The sequence below is a fragment of the Triticum urartu genome, chromosome 3, assembly GCF_003073215.2.
Source record: "Triticum urartu cultivar G1812 chromosome 3, Tu2.1, whole genome shotgun sequence".
NCBI classification, from domain to species: Eukaryota; Viridiplantae; Streptophyta; class Magnoliopsida; order Poales; family Poaceae; genus Triticum; species Triticum urartu.
In genome coordinates, this window is record NC_053024.1 from 13,285,917 (window position 1) to 13,293,596 (window position 7,680).

The 7,680-nt window shown below is 42.9% G+C and overlaps 2 pseudogenes; both read right to left on the minus strand.

Moving 5' to 3' along the window:
- Nucleotides 1-554: 554 nt before the first annotated feature.
- LOC125546499 lies at nt 555-1,588 on the minus strand (annotated as a pseudogene).
- Nucleotides 1,589-3,667: 2,079 nt separating this feature from the next.
- LOC125547655 lies at nt 3,668-4,957 on the minus strand (annotated as a pseudogene).
- Nucleotides 4,958-7,680: the final 2,723 nt, after the last annotated feature.

Sequence of the window (7,680 nt, forward strand, 5' to 3'; positions counted from 1 at the left end):
ATACTTACAAAGTTCTTCTCTTCGAAGAGGAGGGCCAAACTAAAATCAAAGGGAAATAGGTTCAAAAATGACCTGGCCGGAGGAATTGTAAATCTATATATACTTTGCATATTCAAATGTTACTTCTTTTAAATTACCAAAGACAAGTGACCACTTTCTTTCTCCCGACCACTTCTGTTCAAATCCCTTCCTCTTGAAATAGTTGTAATAAACTATACATGTTCAAAAGGAATACATAATTTCAGTTTTCTACATGGATATTTTTCTATGCTTGTATGTTAGCGCATTACCATAAATTGCAACAGACTGACATAATCTTTTTAGAGAATGCATTATATAGGTGAATTTGTAGAATACTCAATCGACAGAATGAACTGGATCTTTCAAACACCATATGAATTACCCGGTGAATATGAACAAACTGAATTGTAAAATTAGATCAGTGCTACAAGCAGCAGACACACATTAAGCACCATAACTTGCACTTTATGCAACTAATTATTACAAATCAATCACTTGCCGTGGTAAATTAATTGTTCGGCAGACATTGCTTGCTAGAAATGCAATTTGCTAACAAGTGATTGCCCAAAGGTCCACTCCTTTGGCACAATGTCGTTCCACACAAGCGTGTGTCCATCAGTGTTGGTTAGTCTGGAGGAGAGCATCTTTCCGCTAAGGTTCGCCAACGAGTGCCAGTTAGCACCCCAATTTCGTGCCATGGGAATACAGTCTTCAGAATCATTGCTCTTTGACATCCATGTTCTTGATCGAGCCTGCTGCAGCAACATTGCTCACAAGCACAAGATTGAAGTAATCATGACCATCGATTTTAAACCTCACGCCGCCCCGCTTCACGCACAGAACCCTGCATGTTTATGGCAGTGGCATAGCAAGAGTTAATTTTATGTGACTCCCGTGACACTGGACTAGTTTATGAACTTATAAGAGGGGGCGGCTGGGATGATGCCACCTTTAACACCGATTTTCCCCGAGGCCGGCTGGGCCATGTCGAAGTGCGGCCTTGGCGTGTTGCACCAGCCTCCATTATCATTGGGGAGGGCGTCGTTCGGTGGGCAGATGTTAGTGGCCGTCACGGTCACCGTCATGCCGGGCTTACAAAACAACGGGTCCGCGCGCTTGCGATCACATGCAATCTTGTAGCACTGCCCGCACGCGGCGCCGTCGTTGAATAGCACGGTGCTCAAAGCCACCGTGCGTGTCCCGTATCCTTGAGAGAAGAGGTTGCCATACACGCACGCGCCGCCTGCAATATATAATATACATCGCAAGGTTTAATAGATAGAAGAACAAGATGAAGCGGGCATGCACACACAAGATATATGTAGTTGTGTGACTGTTGAATGATTGCCCATTGTGTCGGAGGCGTCAGTGCCGCCGTAGAGAACGTCGCTTGCGCCTTCTGCCAGACAAATATGGTTGTGGGGACGGCATATTTGTGGTGTCCACAGCCATGGCTTGAGGGCCAATCCAGAGATATACTGTATGTATGTACGCGCAGACACGTTCCTTGAATCATACTACGAGTGATCATGTACTTCACCTGGTCCTGAACGTCGGCGGCGCACATCGATCGGTGGCATCTGAGGACCAGGTCGTGAAGAAACCTTGACTTGTCAGTAAGGTACATCCATGCATAGAATCTTTGAATCCGTCCATTTTAATTTATGGTTGTCAAGAAATATTCAGTTTGATGGATTGTTATCGAGGCTAAACCAGGTAATGTTCAAGAATTTTTAAGATATCTGTACATTTGAAAAATGTGCAAGGATTTAAAGAGATGCTCTGAAGATAAAAAAAAATGTGCATGTATTACAAAAATTTTGTTCGATTTTTTCTAAAAAAACTCAGAATTTAAGAAATGTTAATGAATTTAAAAAAAACTAATAAATATTTCAAAGTCAAAAGGAATTAATAAACTATGTGCATAAATGTTTAAAAAGTATAACAAGGAATTTCAAAGAACCAATGGAAGGCACCGCTCGCTTGATTGCATGCTACTTAGTGTTAAGAATACGGTTTTGCTAAAGCACATCGGCATGTGCCCTAATTATTGCTCATCTAAGTCATATATCGTTGATTTTACTTGGAGATTCGTGAATGTATTTTTTTCTTTCCTTTTTTCTGTTCATATTTGATTGAGTCATTTAGATGTGCAATAACTAGGGCACATCTAGATATGCCCTAGACAGACCCGAATATGTACAAACTAATGTTGGCAAATGGGTCCTGTTTAGAGTCAGCTTTGTGCATGAAAAAACAGGAAGGGAGAAGTAATCATGATTCAGATAAATTAGCCAAGTATGCTCTAGAACTTAGTGTTGCAAGCCATGTTCGGCTTGATTGATATGTAAGTTGTCCTATGAACATCGCAGTTAATGTATAAAACTCACAAGAGTTTTCCCTCACCAAAAAGTAGACTCTTGTGTTGGACATCCTTCATTCGGTAGCTATATATCCTTATGGAGAGAGGGGGACAATGAAGATCAATGGGAGGGAAATTAGTGGGAAAGAGAACACGCCAGTCCCTGACAAAACAACCTGTAAGTCTAGTATAACAGCTCTGTTGTCCTCAGCTCTTGGAACATTTTTCGCCCGTCTTCCATATTCAGGAGAGAACTGTACTGAGAATGGCTCATTAACCATGTTTGACGCGTCTAGTGCCACTGATCCTCATGTAGGTTGAGGTCGAGCCGTCGACGCCCAACGCCGAATTCCCAAGTACACCTTTTGGTCGTGTGGGTGGCAAGGGGTGTAGCGGCGCATGGTTCGGGCTAGCGCTCTGCTTTGGTAGTGTCGTCGTTCAGAACCGGATCTGGAGCTTGTGCCTGTCGCGGTGGTCCTTTCTAACGCGTGGTGTCACCAGTAAGCTGTCGGGTGAAAGCTCATTGCTTTGGTGCCGACGGTGGTGATGCCCGCGGGTGCCACTCTCCTCTTGAGGACGACGTTGTGGTTCTGCTCTCCCTGTCACGATTCCGGGTGAAGACCCTCGTCCGTCTCATACTCAGCAGCTCGTGGAGCTTCGGTCTCTTAGGGTGTTGTGGTGTTGTATGCTGGCCTACCGGTGTTATTTTTCAGCAACGTAGTCACGTGCCTTTATGTTATCTAGTTATCTCAGAATCTGCTTTGTAAGGGGCCACCCCACTACCTTGTGTTGTTTGGCCATGTACTTTGGTTTTGTTTTTTCTATAAAGTGGGGTGTGAGCCTCTTTCGAGAGTAGTAGGCAATTAGCTCGATCGGTCTATTATATAAACTGAATTTTTTCTGCATATGATACTGACAAAGTTCTTCTGTTGGAAATGGAGGGTTGGATTAGAATTATAATCAAATAGGTTCAAAACAGGAGATGACAGGAGGACTTTTACATCAATACTTTGCATATTCAACTTTTACTTCTCTTAAACTGTCCAAGATAAGCGACCACTTTCTCTCTCCTCATGACTTCTGTTCCAATCTATTCCCCTTGAAATAGTTATATAGTGCATCAAAGATCTATATATACATTCAAAAGGAATACATAATTTCTGTTTTCTGCATGGATATTTTATATGCTTATATGTTAGCGTTTTACCATACATAGGAACAGAATGAAAGAATCTATTTACATAATGCATCATATAAGTGAATTTAAAGAATACGCAATCGATCTAATGAACTGGAACTTGTATATATACACCATAGGAATTGCACCGTGAGTATGAACAAATTGAATGGTAAAATTAGATCAGTGCTACAGTCAGCACAAACATTAAGCGCCATAACTTGCATTTTATGCAACATAATTATTACAAATCCATCACTTGCCCTGGTAAATAATTGGTCGACAGACATTGCTCGCTAGAATTGCAATTTGCTAACAAATGATTGCCCAAAGGTCCATCCCTTTGGCACAACGTTATCGAACACAAGCGTATGTCCATCTGTGTTGGTTAGTCTGAAGGAGAGCATCTTTCCGGTGAGGTTCGCCAGCGAGTGCCAGTTAGCACCCCAATTGCGTGCCATTGGCATCCAGTCTTCAGAGTCAGAGCTCTTGACATCCATGGATTTGATCGAGCCTGCTGCAGCAACATTGCTCACAAGCACAAGATTGAAGTAATCGTGACCATTGATTCTGAACCTCACACCACCCCGCTTCACGCACGGAACTCTGCATGTGTATGGCAGTGGTATAGAAAAAGTTAATGTCATGTGCCTCCGGTGACTCTAGACTAATTTTTAAACTAATAAGAAGCGCATATATACCTTTGATACATGACGGGGATGATGCCACCTTTATAAACACCAATCTTCTCCCAGGCCGGCTGGGCCATGTCGAAGTGCGGCCTTGGCGTGTTGCATCAGCCGCCGTTGTCATTGGGGAGGGCATCGTTGGGCGGGCAAAAGTTCGTGGCCGTGACAGTGACCGTCACACCGGGCTTGCAAAACAATGGGTCCACGCGCTTGCGGTCGCATGCTATCTTGTAGCACTGCCCGCACGCGGCGCCGTCATTGAACAACACGGTGCTCAGAGCCGCCGTACGCGTCCCGTAACCTTCAGCGAAGAGGTTGCCGTACCCGCATGCGCCACCTGCAATACATAATACACATTGTAACTGTTAATAGACAGAAGAAAAAGATGAAGCAGGCATGCACGCACTAGATAGATATAGTGGCGTGACTTGACTGATTACCCATTGTGTCAGAGGCATCAGCACCACCATAGAACGTTGCATGCGCCTTCTGCCAGACGAACGGTTGCGGGGATGGCGCAGTTGCGGTGTCCGCAGCCGCAGACAGCAGCAAACTGCCGACCGCCAGCAGCACCACTGCAACAACTCGAGCTCGAGCCATATCTATGGTTGCCCTCGAAACTTCACAACTTATGATATATGTAGCTGATCCGAAAACTGGAGCGCGCAAGCTGATGAGTACGGTCTATATTGATTTGTCGCTGATGGTTGTGTGGTGATGTGGTGCTCATAATCTCACGATCGTTTGTTTATATAGTCTTCACATGCGGTTGATTCTTTCGTACGTTGCAAGGCCACCCTGATTGGTGAATGAAGCAGCTAGCGTGCAAATGTGCCTGGCCGTGCAGCCGTGCCATGGCTTGAGGGCCTATATTTACGTATGCGCAGACACATTCCTTGAATCATACTACGAGTAATCGTGTGCTGCACCTGGTCCTTAACGTCGGCGCGGCTGCGGTATCTGATGATTAGGTCGTGAAGAAACCTTGAGTTGTCAGTAAGGTACATCCATATGCATAGATCCTTTGAATCCATCCATTTTTAATGTATGGTCGACAAGAAATTGAATATTCATCGGTTTGTTCATGTGGATCGTAAATTCGTAATGGATGCCAAACCAGGCAACGTTCAAGAATTTGTAAAATATCGGTAAAATCAGAAAATGTGCACAGATTTAAAGAGATGTTCTCAAGATTTAAAATGTACATGTATTACAAAAAATGTTGTCGGATTTTATTTTTAAATCTTGGATATTAAAAAATGTCCGTGATTTAAAAAAATCATAAATATTTAAAATGTAAAAAGGAACTAAAAAACTATGTGCATAATATTTTGAAAAGTACAAAGGAATTTGAAAAAACCGATGGAAGGCACCACTCGCTTGATTGTATGCTACTTAATGTTAAGAATAATCTTAATTAGTGTTTGCAAATTATTCCGCTTTAGAGTCAGCTTTCTGCATTAAAGAACAGGAGATACCCATGCGATTTCAGTATTATATTGGAGATCACAGAGCAAGCTAAAGTGTAATTTACCTTTGTGCATGAAGAGAGGAGAAGTAATCATGATTCTGTTAGATTAGCTTCTTTTTTTTTGAGCGAGTTAGATTAGCTAAATATGCTCTAGAACTTAGTATTGTAAGCTATCCTATGACACTAGTAGAAAAAGGGTCAAATGTGAAGCACATTAGTGCCGGTTTGAATTTGAGCCAGCACTAATGTGTCCATTAGTGCCGGTTCCAACGGCTAGCCGGGCCGCTCTCATTAGTACCAGTTCGCGGTGAACCTTTAGCACCGGTTCGTGCCACGAACCGGTACTAATGAGAGTGGTGGCAGAATGTTGTCAGTCTGGGGCCCCTCCAGCACCTTTAGTACCGGTTCGTGTCACGAACCGGTACTAAAGGTCGTCCTACATAAACCCTTCGTCCACCCGAGCCCGCTCTGTTCTTCCCCTTTCCCCTCCCTCTCTGTTCTTCCCCTCTTTCTCTCGAGCTCATCACACATTTTGCCCAAAATTTGTCAAGATTTGAAGGTCCCCATCGATTCAAATGATCACAAAGGTTAGCAACTTTGTCCTTTCATCTCTCATTGCTAGATTAGCTCTTGCAATGCTTTATATAGTGTTTAATTTGTGAGTTTAATAATTTGGGAGGAATTATATGTGGTAGTATTTGATTTATATGCAAATTGAGGTCAAAATAACACTTAGTTTGCATATGTAGGTGTGGTTTACTTAGTGCCTTCAAAATCTCCGCCGTAACCATCGTCGATCGCCCGCACCGTCCCGTCGCCGGCACCACCTTGTGGTGAGCCTCTTGTTCATGAAATTTTATATAAAAATTGATGTTTGTGTGATTTGGATATATAGTTACTCGTATAATTATCTTACCCGTACGTTGTTTGTTATACATAGTGCCATGGTTTTGATATCCGTCCCCGTCGGCTCTCGTCCTTGTTATGATTCGGATGTGGTATATATATTCTCTTTTAAAACTAGTTGCATTTCATGTTTATGACAAATTATGCCCATCAAGTTGACATAGATATTTTTTCTAGGAGGTATGTGAACCGGAAATTCCAATGGACCCTATTGTCGAGAGGTTAAATTTAGTTGAAAGAGAAAACGAGTATTTGAAAGAAAAATTGAAAAGAATTGAGGGGGAGAAGATGGAATTGGAGTTACATGTTGCCGATGTCTTCGATGATCACAAGATCAAGATGGAGAAAATGCGCTTGAAGATTAGAAAGATTAGAAAATATGCCATCGATAGTGAGGCTTGGTATCATTATGCTGTTGGATCAATTGTTACCTTACTTGCGATCTTGATCGCATTTGTTGTTGCATTTAAATGCTTTAGCTAGAGAGTTATTTGTTTGTTGCATTTAAGTGTTGTATGAACTTTATGTATGAACTTGTATTAATTTGGTGTTTTTGGTGCTGTGTATTGAAGATGATCCGACAATGGATGTACGATGACCGATGCTCTCCCGAGTTCATTAATGGCATGCAAACTTTTCTGCTTGCGGCTGAGGCAAACAAGCGGGCGGATGGTTTTATGCCGTGTCCATGTGCTGTCTGTAAGAATGGTCTAAATTACTCTAAGTCAAGAACCATTCACGTCCACCTGTTTAAGTCCGGTTTCGTGCCCCACTATAATGTTTGGACCAAGCACGGAGAAAGAGGGGTTATGATGGAAGACAATGAAGAAGAAGAGGACGACGACAGCTATCCTGGCCATGGGTTCCCTGAATACAATGATACAACAATGGGGGAAGAAGCTGAGCCGGTAATGCGGGAAGAAGCTGAGCCGGCAATGCGGGAAGAAGCTGAAGAAGAGGCATCAGATGAGCCCGTTGATGATCTAGGTCGGGCCATTGCCGATGCAAAGAGAAACTGCACAAGTGATTTGGAGAAGAAGAAGTTGCAGCGCAT